The sequence below is a fragment of the Castor canadensis genome, chromosome 8, assembly GCF_047511655.1.
Source record: "Castor canadensis chromosome 8, mCasCan1.hap1v2, whole genome shotgun sequence".
NCBI classification, from domain to species: Eukaryota; Metazoa; Chordata; class Mammalia; order Rodentia; family Castoridae; genus Castor; species Castor canadensis.
This window is the reverse complement of record NC_133393.1, coordinates 25741174-25756160: the sequence shown is the minus strand read 5'-3', so window position 1 is coordinate 25756160 and position 14987 is coordinate 25741174. Positions and strand designations below refer to the sequence as shown.

General features: G+C 44.6%; 1 long non-coding RNA gene across 1 annotated transcript; it reads right to left on the bottom strand.

The window, feature by feature from the left end:
• Positions 1 to 6891: 6891 nt before the first annotated feature.
• LOC109687285 (uncharacterized) lies at positions 6892 to 10777 on the bottom strand. Its single transcript, XR_002212473.2, has 4 exons — positions 10763 to 10777; positions 7856 to 8082; positions 7236 to 7315; positions 6892 to 7106 (listed from the first exon to the last, which is right to left on the bottom strand). It is a non-coding gene; the product is annotated as an uncharacterized lncRNA (long non-coding RNA).
• Positions 10778 to 14987: the final 4210 nt, after the last annotated feature.

Genomic DNA, 14987 nt, shown 5'->3' with positions numbered 1-14987 from the left:
GCATGGTTTCAGATAAAACCCCAGCAGACTTCCTGCCCAGTATGCATGCTTCCCAGACTTTCTGGTGTGCACCCTTCTGCAGAAGTAAATTTTGCCTACCCTACTGACTTTTGAGTAGTGTCATCTCTCTCGTGACACCCCAACAGTTTAAAGATATTTCTAACAATGCAGGGGCTTTCCTGGGATTTTCATGTTGCCCAGGGGGCTGTGGATATCCCCTTCTCAGGGGAGTTGTGTCCCACTGTCTAGTTGCAGCAGCCTTGGGCCTAAGGGAATCCAATATCTCTGTGGCTGATAGTGGACTCAAGGTCAATAGTGAATTGGAAATGCTAGGAAAAGGGGCCGGCCCAGGCAAGCATCATGGTGTACAGATTAATTCCATGCATGGGACCAACGGAGGAACGTCAGTACTGTTTTGGTGGTTGGGACATCCTGGAGAGCGGCTGTGTTGGTATGACTAGGACTTGTCCCAGACACAAAGCAAAAGTGCCAATGACAATTCCTAACCCCAGTACCCCAGGAGGGAGCTAGTGAAAGAAGGAGGAAGCTCTTTGGGTAGAATATAAGAAACATCCAATACAGGGGTCAAATATTCTCCCGGGGATTATAAAAAGTCTGCTTTAGGAAAGGCCCCCAAGAAACTAGACTCGTCTTCTGTTCCTCCAGATAGCCCTCACGGTCTCATGTTACCTTATTGGGTAGAAAATCCTAGGACAAAGGATGAAGAGAAACAAAAAATGATGAAATATTCTTCTTTCATGTGGACACAGGAGGCAATCTTAAGACTGTCTGCTTTCTGGCCTAAATTTGGCTCTGATGAAGACTGGATTTGCCAAGTACTCACAGAAAATGTAAATGATAAATGCCCAAAAAGCTAGAAAGAAATAGATTATGCCCTCTGCTGGTGTAGGGGACTTATGACTTTGTTCCCACTTAAAATGCCTAAGACTAAAAACCTTAAATCAGAGGAGAAAGAAAGCAAATGGGAGCTCTTGATTTGCCTTCCTAACCCTTATGGACCCAAGGGCTCTGCCCCTGAAGCTTCTCCATCTATGAGGCCAGGGAGCCCACAGATGAGTTCACCAGGGAAGGAAAAGAGATAGAAAACAAGGGCCTTTGTGGAGCAGCTGCAGCCTTGGCCCCTCCCTTACCAGGCATTTCCTTCTCTGAACTGAGAACAGAATTAGAGCAATGTAAATAGGATATCCAAAACTTTCACATTCCCCCCAGTGAAAACTGATCCCAGAGTCTATACACCTGAGAGAGGTTCCCTTAGAGGGTAGGGGAATTGGATGTCTTAATGCTTCTCTGACTAGTTCAGAGGTAAGAAATTTAAAAAGAGAATGGAGGTCTCTGCTAAAGATCCACATGGGGGGGCAGATGTTGATCAATTCCTTGGCCTCTCAGAGGTTCATACATGTGCTGAACTATGTCCATTCTGAGCGTCTTATTCTCTAGGGAGGATGCGTGTCCCACCCTACCATGTGGGGATTTAAGTTATTAAAGGCAATTATCCAAAAAGCATAAATATTTGTGCCCAGAGGGGGACTGGGATGATGTTTGGTGGACCACCCAACCTCAGGGATAGACTGCTGACCCCAACACACCTAGCCCTTTGAGAGGTCAAGCCTCTCTAAAACAAAAAGAAATACAGATGGGATGACTCTAGGTGGGTTGTTTGACCCATGTGTTTATATAAATGCCATTTCAGTCCCCTAAGGAATTCCCAAAGAATTCAAGACTAGAAATCAAATAGCAGTAGGCTTCAAGTCAGTACTATTCTGGTGGCCCACAGTCAATAAAAATGTAGATAGGATTAATTATATCTATCATAGCCAACAGAGATTTGTCAACTACACTAGAGATGCCATAAGGGAACAGCAGAGCAATTAGATGCCACAAGTTGAAGGGATGGAAGAACAGATAACCCCTAGACATGACATTAGCAGAAAAGGGAGCAGTTTCTGAAATGATAGGAGGTCAATGTTGTACTTTCACCTGCAGTAATACCACCCCTGATTGCACAATTACAAAGGCTTTACAAGGATTAACTACTCTTGCCAATGAACTCACAGAAAATTCTGGAGTAGATGACCCATTTCATAGCTTGATGGAACAATGGTTTGAAAAATGGAAAGGTATGATGGCGTTCATGTTCACTTCCCTGATAATCACATTAAGAGTAATGACAACAGTAGGGGCTGTATCATTCCATCTATGAGAGGGCTCATCCAAAGAGTAATTGAGACCACGCTCACCAAACAGACTCCCGTCTCTTACCCAGGCACTCTCCTCTTATTAGACACAGTCAAACAAGAAATTCAATTGATGCTAGCTAAATCTGAAGAAAAGAACTGTAAATAAAAGGGGCAATTTCATCACTGAGACAGATTTTAACAGTAAGCATTAAATTTTTATTTTTATTAGCATATATTAATTGTATACAGGGGTTTTATTGTGATACTTCCATAGATGTATATAATGTAATTTCATCAAATTCTCTCCATTACTCTCCCCATTTCCCTTTTTATAGAAAATTTAATAGGTTTAATCATTCTATTTTCATAATGCACATAAAGCACTTTGATCATATTCACCTCCACCTCCCTCTCTTCTCACCCTCACCCTCACCCTCTGTCACCCCCTCCCCAAAAAGTCCCCCCTTCACACTCATGTCATTCTTTTTATGTCTAGATGCTGCTTATGAGCAAACACATGTGACATTTGTCTTTCTGAGCTTGGCTTCTCTCACTTAACGTGATGGTCTCCAGTTCCATCCATTTTCCTGCAGCAGTGGGCTTTGAATCTCTGTCCCTAACCACAGTGAGGACATTCCTGTCAATGCTTAGTGTGCTTCAGATTTTACAACTAAATGATGCTGAATTTGGACAAATGCCTTTTCTGCATTCCTTGTAAGGATCATGTGGCTTTTGACCTTCATTTGGTGAATTGTGTGTTCTGTTTTACAGATGGCAAACCAACCTTGATTCCCCACAATGCAATAAAACCAGTGTAGATTTTTTTCAGTGCCCTAAACTCAGGACCTCACACTTGCTGGGCAGGTGCTCTACCACTTTACCCATGCCCTCAGCCCAAGTATAGCACTTTTTATGTATTTTTGTACTTGATGTAATAATATTTTGTGTAAATTTTGTTTGTTCTGATACTGGGATTGAACCCAGGGTCTCAAGCATGGTAGCAAGTGCTCTACCATTTTAGCTACATTCCCAAACCCTTTTCTTGTTCTTGTTTTTGAGACAGAGTCTCCCTATCTTTGCCCAGCATGGCCTCAAACTTTCAGTCCTTCCTGCCTTAACCTCCAGAGTAGCTGAGATTACAGGTGAGGTCTTTCCCATGTGGCTTGTATAGATTTTCAGTCTAGGCTCATGATGGATTTGGGCTGTTGTTCTTCTTGTGATGTCTTTGCCTGGTTTTGGAATCAAGATAACATTGACCTTATCAAATGAATTGTATATTGTTCAATGTTTTTATTTCTAAAAGAGCTATGTGTCATTTTAATATGTTCAACATATTTCACCAATGAAGACTTCCGAGTCTGAAATTTTCTCTGTGAACACTTTTTTAATCATAATGTCTACAATTGATCTAGGGCTGATCACGTTTTCCATTTTCTCTTGGGGCAGTGTTGGTAATATATGTTTTTCAAGAATTTCTAGTTTCAGAGGCCAAAAGGAAAAGGGGACCAGGAACTAGAGAAAAGGTTAGATCAAAAAGAATTAACCTAGAAGGTAACACACACACACAGGAAATTAATGTGAGTCAACTCCCTGTATAGCTATCCTTATCTCAACCAGCAAAAACCCTTGTTCCTTCCTATTATTGCTTATACTCTCTCTTCAACAAAATTAGAGATAAGGGCAAAATAGTTTCTGCTGGGTATTGAGGGGGTGGGGGGGAAAGGGAGGGGGCAGAGTGGGTGGTAAGGGAGGGAGTGGGGGCAGGGGGGAGAAATGACCCAAGCCTTGTATGCACATATGAATAATAAAACAATTAAAAAAAGAATTTCTAGTTTCATCCAGGTTGTCATATTTTTTTTGTCAGGAATTTATTGCTAGTATTCCCATATTACCATTCTAATGTCTGAAGAATCTGTACTGATATCTTTCCTTTCACTCCAAATACTGGTAACTTCTGTCATTTTTTCCTTTATTAATTAGGCTAGATATAGAGGTGTAGAAGATAATGTGTTTCATAGAAAGTGCAATTCAATTTTTGGGTTCATCAGTTTTTAAACTGTCTTCCATTTCAATGCTATTTGACTTTCTTGCCTTCCTTCTGCTTGCTTTGGGATGTAATCTATTGAGATTGAAGCTGAATAATTAAATTGAGACTGTCACAAACATTGAAATATCCTGTATTTCATAGCATTCAGCTGGACATCCTAGCGATGTGGAAGGTGGAGATCAAATTGCGGTTTAGTGCCAGTGCAGGCAAAAAGTTAGGGAGGTTCCCATCTCAACCAATAAACATAGGGTGTTGTAGTGCATGCCTCTCCTCCTAGCTATGCATGAAGTGTAAATAGAAGGATTACAGTTCAGACCAGTTCAGTGTAAAGCATGACTCTATCTCAAAAATAATCACAGCTGCAGGGTGTTGGTGTCTCCTGCTGTAATCCTAGCTCCTCAGGAGGCAGAAATCAGGTGGATCATGGTTGGAAGCCAGCCCTGGGCAAATAGTTTGTGAGACTCTATCTTTTTTTTTTTTAATTATATATTTTCTGTTCAGTAGGGGAAAATGGCAGACATAAAGCTGAGGTGGTATTATAGTTGTTGGTGGAAGGTCAGCTGTTTAGTTCCGGGGATCATGTGACTAGTAGTTCTATTTTGTGATCTTTATTCATTTCCCTGGCAACTAGGACTCAATTTTTGTTAGTTCCATACATCTTTTATCCCATCCTCCTCTTCCTCCTAAGATACACACTTATATATCATCTCCTCTGAAGACTTGACTACCAGAATGGAGATAAGTCTAATAAAGATAAAGTGTCATCCTAAGTTCTCAGGAATATGATAACCTAACTGAAAAACGCCTTTGAAATTTATTTTGGCAAAGAAGCTGGTGGTGATGAATGGAAGAGGAAGGGATAAATCACAGGGTGTTGAGTTGCTTTTTGACCCTGGTGGTTGGGGCTTTCTTCTTTTTTGTTAAAAAATCATTTCATTCCAAATATCATTGTGACCTTTATTATGGAGGCCATTGTTAAACTAGGGAGGTCAATGGGCTGGAAGGATCAACATGGCCCAAGAGCCTTTCAAACTCTGCATTGTACACCCTTAGGAAAGACTTCTTTTCTGTAGAGAGAAACTTCTAGTGCCTGTGAATTTCCTCTGTCATGTGCCCTTTCCCAGCCTCAGAAGGGCTAGCCATCCTGGTACCTGATCAGACAAGACTGCTGATTAGCTAGTTTCTGCAGTGATATATGGAGACAAAGTGGAAGACTGTACTAGAGTTTTTTCAAATTTAAATCTTATAAACCTATTGGCTTTCTCTTTATATCCCTTCTAAGTTCACCAACACTATGAGAAAACCTGAGTTTGGATTCTGGAGTTACTAATGCTGTCAGATTCGGATACATAGTTACTAAGAGTATGACTCTGGCATGGAACATGGAGATAAGTTGGCAGTTTGCTTTCCCCTGGTTTACAAAGGATAGCAAGTTGCACAAGATCCAGGGAGGACTTGCCAAGGCCATCCAGTTGGCAGTGCAGTCCATTTCTACAACCACATCTTTTGATTCCTAAGTGAGACTCTATCTTGAAAAAAGAAAACCATCATAGAAAAGAGCTGAGGGGTGTCTAAGTGGTAGAAGCACATGCATACGCCCTGAGTTCAAATACCACTACAACCAAAAAAAAATTGAAAAATCAAAAAGAAAAAAAAAGAGTAAAATGGGCTGGGGGTATGAAGCTCGATTGGTAAACCATCCAAATAGCAAGTAGGAGAGGGCTTGCCTATCCCAGCACCACTTCCTGTGTGACTAAGTGTGACACCCTCAAATAACAGACTAGACACAGGAAAACACCAAGGTCCTTCCCCTGGTTGGACTTGAGGAAAATCACTTCAGCCATCTGTCCCTGTCTTCCTTGTCCAATGGCAGGTCTTTGTCTGTCATTAATGAACACTATTAGAACAACTTAAATTCACATAGGATCCTAAGTGCACAAGAACACCTTGAAAACTCAAGGCAACTTTGAAAGGTGCAGAGGGGAACTGTTCCTTCAGGAGAGAAAGCTGAGCCTCAAAAAAGGAGTGTCACCATGAGATCCTTCTCCCTGCTATGCCCACACCCTTGTTCCTTTCAAAATCTTGGGAAAAAAGGAGAGAAACCACAATCCAGGGAACAGGGCTAGGAAAGAGATGGACAGGTCTGAAAAGTCATTTCCTGATACACAGAGACTCCCCTTAGAAGGACACTCCATGTCCTGTAGGACAATGACAAGACAATCACCTCCTGCTGCTCAGAGATGGGGACACTCAGAGGACAGTGACACCAAAACACATACACAATCACTGAAACAGACATAGTTCTCTATAAAAAGATGAAACAAAAAAATAGTGGCACCTGCATTTGGACTAAGACCTAAGTCTGGGCTGACCCCCATGTGAAGCCCTGGTGGCTGGTGGCTTGGGAGATAAGAAAAGACCATGGCAAGGTCTGAGTCCCTGTGGTCGCAGATCATGATGGGACAAGGCTCTACTGAAGGACAGGGACTAAGAAGCAGGGAGATGACTCAGCTGAGCAGTGACCACATCAAAGCCCAGGGTGGACTGAGCCCCAGTTGTGCACACATGTCTTCTCCTGGCCTTCTCCTGTGTCCACCTGTAACAGACACAGTGTAGCAAACAAAAGGACTCTGGAAGCTTGTCAAGTTCTATTTTCTCTCAAAGTTTTATTAATCTTCCTTTGATTTAATTAGCTCAGCAACTTCATCTCATGGCAAGAATTTGATCAAATCCATATCCACATTCTTATTTTCAACAGGGAAGTGAGAATCTCAGCCCACTGCAACCTCACAGGAGGAAGAACGGGGAGAGGCCTGCACAGATCCTGTGTGGCTCAGTCCTCATAAGGCAGCTGTCCCACACTGTAACAGAAATGATCATAACAAATTCAGACGGGCATGGAAAATGGTGACACTCTGAGCAGCCCATCACACACACAAAAAGTCCCAATCCACAGTCCCCATAACCCAGGAGTCTGTCCTTTGCCTCACCTCTAGTGCCAACTTGACCCTCGAGGTGTCACCTTTTCAAGCTGTGAGAGAAGAATCAGAGCCCTGGGAACTGTCCCCTCCTAGGAAAGAACAAAACATCTGGTCAGAGCCCAAAGGAGATGTGGCTAAAGGGGGAATTATGGGGTGGGTGAGCAAACCTATTGGTTCCTGTATACAGTTCCACAAGGGGCTCAGGGGTTCTTTGCAATACTTACTTGCAGCCTGAGCACAGCTGCCTCTTATTTCACTTGTGGAAAGAAAACAACCCATGAGTGGACAGGGAGAAGGGAGGACCATGAGGGCCTGGAGGAACTGCTAGTCTTGGTGGAGAAATACATCAGGGAGTGCGAGCCTGGGGGCGGGGGGCGGCTGAGACTCCGCGACCCTCCTGCCGCGGGACCCGGGTCCCAGGATGATGGGCCGGAGGGGAGGAGGGGACACGGGCTCCTGAGACCCCAAAGGGACATCGTGGGAAGGAGGCGGGTGGGAGAGCGGCAGCGCCCGGCTTGGGGACGGGGAGGTCGGGGCCGCGGTGGCGGCTTCCCGGGTCCTGAGCTCCCGCCCGCGGTCCCTTCGCTCCTCCCCGGCAGGGGTCGTTTCCCTCCCGACCCCGCACTCACCCGCCCAGGTCTCGGTCAGGGCCACGGCCGCCGAGAGCAGCAGGAGGAGGTTCGGGGCGCCATGGCCCCCTTCCTTAGGGTCTGGGACGATCTGAGTGCGGGCGGCTGCATGGGAACTTTGTAACCCGGAACCGCGGAGACGCTGATTGGCTCCGCGGGAACGCGACACCCAATGGGAGTGAGAAGTGGGGCCGCGTCATGAGTGTCCAGGTAGAAGGACTTGACACCTTTTGGAAGAGAAAGAAGTGAAACTCTGGAGAAATGGGGAACTCCCAAGGCTTGCCTTCTCCACACCAGACCAGACGCTAGAGCCTGAGACCTGAGATCTAAGCTTGAAAACCTGCTCCTTTACCTTGACCCACTCCTGCCCCACAGCAAACGCTGTGTCAAGGTTGGAGGCCACCCTGAGCAAAAAAACTATAGAGACCCCATCTCAACAACCCAGCTGAGTGAGGTGGAGCATTTATAATCCCAGTTACAGGCAGGCTACTGATGGGAGGATCGCAGCCTGAGGCTGTCTTAGCTTGGCCCTGGACCACTAATGCTAAAGCCTACCTGAAGCAAAAAGGGACTTGGGCCATGACTCCAGTGGAAGATGCCAAGTGGAGGCCCAGAATTCAAACCCAGAAACACACACACACACACACACACACACACACAAAACAGCAACAAAACAAAACAGAACAATAACAAAAGACACAAGCCTCCTACTTAACAGTACAAGTGCTTTTTCTATACTTTCTATTTAATCAGATAAGATACTTTTATAATGGGGACTCTGGACTGGAGATGTAATCAAGTTAGTCATTCTTAATACTTCAACCAGGACATCTGTAAGTGGAAGTAGCTTATTTTTTGTCTTCGGAAATGAGGAGGGGGAGGTGAAGATTAGAATAACTCTCTTGCAGTTTGCCTCCACATCTTCCATTGTTGCCAAGCTTTGTTTTAGTGCAAATAAAGTCTTACAAATATAAAAAGAGTTCCGATTTTGGGGATCCTATGAAAGGGTTGAGCCCTCCAAGGGTTCTACATACCCCACTTTGGGAACTGGTGTTCTGAGTAACCATTTGGTGGGGAGTTCCCCTGACCCCATCCTCTGTGTCTCTTCCTCATTTCCAGAACTTCTTTCCCTGCACTGCCTCCCTGCCTCCCAAAGTTCGGCTAAAGCACTGCCCCTGGTCTTCCAGAAGGGTCGCACCCCTGGACATTGGATGTCAGAGAGTTTCCTTAGTCTGGGGACAGAGCTGGAGAGACACAAGTTTCCCCTTTGAGTTGGGAACAGCGTGTGTCTGAGGCATCAGATACAAATTCACTCATTCCGTGTTTTGGCTCTAGATCTCTATATGCCAGGCAGGACTCTGACTCAATATGCATGAGAAAAACCTTGGCCTTTCATTTCAAATGAGTCCAGAGACTCCATAGCAGCTATCTCAGTCCATGAGGTCCATGTAACAAAAACTCCATGGACTGGGTGACTTACAAACAAGAGAAATTCATTTTTACTACAGGAAGACCCATGTGAAGGGGTGACCATCTCCTGTCTGCGAGGGACCCCATCCTGACAGACAGCCTTACTTAAGGAATGGAGGCCATAGGAATGGAGGGGAAGGAGTGATGGGAAAGGGACACGGGAAGGTCAGCATAGAGGACACCTGTGTGGGAGCGATGGGATCTGCTTAGGGAGGGGCTCAGGAGCTTCTGGCAGGGCTGCTGGAAGGGTCCCTGGCTTTAGCAGGATGGGAGTTACGCAGGTGCTAGCTCTGTCATTCAGCAGGAGGCTGCAGTGCGTTGAGACAGTTTTCTGTACCCACAGGTACAGTGATCACACACATGGAAGAAATGGGAAGAAGCAGATGAGAGAGGGGAAGTGACTGAGGGCTCCCCTCTTCCAGAGCCAGGGCCCCTAGTGCTGGGGTGGCAGGAGAATCAAAGAAGGGAGGGGAGAGCAAGGCCTGCACCCCAGGGTGAAGTGCCTAGCCCTGGTCCTTGACTCCAGAGTTCCCCAGGTCCCACTCAGTGTGCTACAAGGTCATGGTCCTCTCCAGTGTCAGTCTTAGGCAGCCTGAACCAGCTGTGGATATCCCTGGATCTCAGGTCAGAGGAGCTGCTGCAGTATCCCAGGAATTGAGCTGGGAGTTGTCTGCACTCCAGGTGTCCAGGTAGACACTGTCCCCAGAGGGTGGAGAGGAGAAGTGGCAGGAGCTGAAGACAGTACTGTGCTATAATCAGATTTGTGTTAAATGCAACCTCAGACATCTTCCCAGCACCTCCCTGATGCCGAAGATGGTCCTCTCCACCCTGCACACCTCCAATTCTCAGGTACCCAAGCACCATTCCTCTGGATGCCAAGGGTGCACCCTCCCCAGGTCATCAGATCACCCTCCTTCTTGGAGCAAGGAGGGCTGCCCCTCCACAGCCCTGAGAGTCTAGGACAGGGGTGCCCTGCCTCTTCTTTTCCCTTTGTGACTTCAACAGATAAAGGCCTGTGGTCTATGTTACTCAGGCCTCACCTACTTTCCACCTCTGTTCCCCAAACCAATCGTCCTGTGCTTTTCATCTTATCTTGGTGGCTGAGTGTGGCCTGGTTCTCTGGTTGTGTCCTGGAGACAACCAGATGTCCGCTGGCTGCCATCAGATCAGGCAGCCGCAAATTCTGGAGCTAAGTTTGGTAATAACAGGATTATAGCCCCTCAGTATCCAGCATCTGATTCCTCCTGAGTCCAGGAGGCTGTGGAGGCAGCTGGTCAGATGGCACCTCTAGGCCATAGGCTTCGTGCCCTGTGCAGAGTGTGAGGTCCCTGAGAGGCTGAGGGAGGGGCTTCTGGCCTGAGATAAGGTAGTAGGCACCCTCCCCCCGAACCAAACATGCACAGAGAGAACTCCAGTCACATCCAGGAAACAACTTACCTTTCCTGTCCAAGACTGCGCTCTTAGGAGGTCTGGTCCTTGAATTTATTCACTCTTCAACAAGTGTGTGAGTGTTTGTCATGTGCCTGGCTCTATTCCAGGCACCTGCGACACAACAAATCCAAACCAGGAAAAATCGCTGCCCTCACAGAATTCACTTTCAGAAGGAAACAGAAAGGATAAATAGCAAAGTGACTGATGTGACATACAGGAGGTCAGAGAGCAGAGTGATTTAGAGAAAAGGAACAAGGGGAAAGAGTAGGGCGGAGTTGTGATTTTTTGTGATTGTCCTCAGTGTAGACTGTACTGGGAGAGAATATTTGAGCTCAGTCCTGAAAGAGGAGGTCAGGGGGCTTGAAGTTACTGGGAGGAAGAGAGTCCCAGGACCACTGTCTGTACAGCCTGGGATCTACTGTTAACACACTGAGCTTGCTGCAGGAATGGGGGTGGGAAGAAGGACTTCCTGTCTGTGATTTTGGGCACTGGCTTTGTGGGTCTCATAACTGCTTCCCATTTGTGTCTCATGTAGACTTCCTGATGTCCTGGGGCCTGAGGGAAAGGGAAAGCCCCTGGTGTGTGGAGGAAGGGTGGGAGAGGAGGGACCTGCTGAGGTGGGTCCCCCATCTCTCTCTGTGCTCTTTCTCTTTTGCATGCAGAGCTTGAACTGTGAGTGAGTCTGTGTGTTCAGCAGATGCCAGGGTCCCCGGATCTGGAGAACAGTGGTCGCCTGGCAGGATGTAAAATTAAAGGCTTTCTAACCTCAGATACTCAAAGGAATAATATCCAGAAAGGGTCAGTAGGAAAATACTGTAAAATGTTACCTTAATAATAAAAAATGTAATGATTCTCCTGCTAGTGACCTCTTCTGTGTAAACGAGTTACACCTGATCATTGTTTCAAACTGAAGGACTTCATTGGAAATTACTTGAGGTGAAGGACTGCTAGCAAGGAATATGTCGTGTTTTATTTTTCTGAATGTGACTTTAGTTTGCTTTCTATCCCCCTCTTTTTTCAACTTAGCATGTCTCTGTGAATAAAATATGTTCGATGACAAATTACTTGAGTGTTTGTATTTTTGAGTCAAGTATCCACCCCCACAGCCAATACACACTGTCACCCTCCCCTTGCCCAAAACTGTGTCCTCATACCCTTTGTGTTTAATCCTCCCCTGAGTGACCTCAGGGGAACCTGAGTGACCACCCATCTCCTTTCTGAGAGCAATGATTTTGAAGACTGTAGAATTTCATATACATATATATGTAAATCATGTTGTATGTAGTGTTTTGTGTCATATAATAGCATTTAAACTTCATCTGCGTTGTGTGTATTAACGTTTTGCTCATTTCCGGTACTATTACTTAAATCCTGATTTGTCCATTGGTTTATCTGCTGAAAATTGATAAATAGGCAAGTTATTACCAGCTTGGGTCTATTATGAACAAAGCCACTATTGACATTTGCATATAAGTCTGTGTGGACATTTGTAAAACATTGCAAAAAGAGGGCAAAATCCTTCCTTTTGCCTAAGTGTGGATTGTTGGGTCCTAGGGCAGTGCATGTTTAATTGCATCACGAATTGTGATACTGTACAAATGGGGCGTAGTATTTTTCCACTTCTTGCAGCAATATGGAAAAGGTTTCAAGTTGTGTCACATTCAGTTCATGTGTGTTTTCAATGTTTGCCATTCTAGATGATTTGTGGTGGTACCTCCCAGGTCTCGGTCAGGGTCAGGGCCCAGGAGAGAAGCAGAAAGAGGAGGATTTGGGGAAGGTGAACCCCATTCTACTGGTTAGGGGAGAACCTGAGTCCAGGCGGTGCACGGAGATTTCATTGCTCAGAACCCCGCATCCGCCGATTGGCGATTGGCTTCTCCAGGAATCCGACACGCAATGGGAGAGAGAGTTGCGGTGACGTCATGAGTGTCCGGGCAGAACGACCCGACCCGGGCGCAGAGGGAGAAGTGAAACTGGGGAGATGGTCACTCCCCAGTGCCAGGAGGCCCTGCCCCACGCAGCTCTCTGGCCTGACACCCTGGGACCTCAGCCCCAGGACCCGGGACTTTGCTCTGACGCCTCGCATCTGCACAGAATGCTCTTTGTCCATTGTCTTCCAGATTCCTGCCCAAGGACTACATAAGTGATTCTCAAACGTTTGCGTTTCAGTGTTTCTCCACTCTTAGAAATTGGTGTGGACTGCAAGGCAGTTTTATTTATGTGGACTTTATGTCTATAAACATTTACCTATTAGAACTAAAACCTTAAAAGATATATTTGATTCACTTAAAATATTAATAACTCATTGTATGTTAAGAGAAATAATTTTAAAGAGAAATATTTTCCAACATAAAATGATATAGTGCAAATAGATCTTTTTACATTGCACACTTTTGCCAGTCATTTTTAAGTGTCTCATTAGATGATTGATAGGTTTTCATATCTCATGCATTTAAGCTTTTATTTTCGTTCACATATACCCTCATTCAAACATAGGAGGAATATTTTAATAACCCCCTCAGATAACTGTATATATATTTTTGACACTACACGAGCTACATTTTTTCATTTAAGCAGTTTGTAATGAAAGTTGTTTATAAGATTACTTTATTTCTACACCTTCTCAAGTATTTCTTCCTTATATTTGTCCGTTTCCTGTTCCACTTGGAGAGATTTGGATTTTTGTTCCAGGATCTTTGTCCAGTTTTACCTTGGCAATAGCCACCTTGCAGGGTGGAATGCTTACAATGCACAGTTGTACCTTAGCCTTTTCCCACTGTACCTGCCCCATGCAGATGATGTATTTCTTCCTGTAAACCTGGACTACTTTGCCAACATTTGTAGTGTCCTTGTCAACCTGAACTTCATCTTCCTTTTGGATGGACAAAGATGGAGCATTGTACTTCTGTCTGAGCTCTTGGGAAAGGGCTGAGATCTTCCTGTGAATGAGGGAAAGTGCATTTTTTGACACTGCTGCTTCAGTGGTGCCACAGAAGGTCTGGGTCAGCTTCTTAAAGGTTCATTTCATCATGGAACCTGGTACAATATTATCCAATAGTTCATACACCTGTTGCATTGAGGTGCACAGGTATGTCTTGCACTATGGATGAGTTTTGAGGTGATGCGTGATTTTTTTAAAAAAACAATGTGTTGTTTGTGTTACATAGAACTTCCAGTGTTGACACATTTAAGTACAAATTATCAAAAAATCAGGTGTTAATAGCACCAGAAAGTGTTGTAAGTATTGGGACGCTATCAAGTTAATGCTGATGGATTCCAGTTTTCCAAATCCTAAGGCTTTCTTGAGAGTTTACATTTTGTCACTGGCAAAATATTATCAGTATATTATCTTGAAGTTTTAGGTTCAGGGTATTTTTGAGAATGTTGGTCAAACATTTAGTCTAGGCATCCTAGTTGCTGTGTCTTTCATTCTTTTAAATAGAAATGGTGTTTCATCAAACTGGGGTTAGATTGGACTTTGAGCACATGATAAAAGTGAGAGCACACAAGGGAGGGGTGAGGATAGGTAAGACACCTAAAAAATCAGTTAGCATTTGTTGCCCTTAACGCAGAGAAACTAAAGCAGATACCTTAAAAGCAACTGAGACCAATAGGAAAAGGGGACCAGGAGCTAGAGAAAAGGTTAGATCAAAAAGAATTAACCTAGAAGGTAACACACACACACAGGAAATTAATGTGAGTCAACTCCCTGTATAGCTATCCTTATCTCAACTAGCAAAAACCCTTGTTCCTTCCTATTATTGCTTATACTCTCTCTTCAACAGAATTAGAGATAAGGGCAAAATAGTTTCTGTCGGGTATTGAGGGTGTGGAGTGGGTGGTAAGGGAGGGTGGTGGGCAGGGGAGAGAAATGACCCAAGCCTTGTATGCACATATGAATAATAAAACAATTAAAAAAAACTGGGGTTAGTTCTTCTCACAAAACTGTCTTTGTTAACACAGATCTCCTACTTTGAAATGTAGTAGAAGTGCTTAAAGTGAACTTACTTCCATTTATTCACACAAGATACTTCTATAAAGTGGACTTTGGAATGGAGAAATAATAAAGTTATTAATTTTAATGCTTCATCCAAGACATGAAAGTGACACTGGCTTCTGTTTTTCTTCTGCAATGAGGGGTGTTGAGTGTTCTCACACTAAATTGCAGGGTAGTTCCACACTTCAGTTATGTTAACTTCCACTTTAGTGCGAATGAAGTCTTTCCAATATT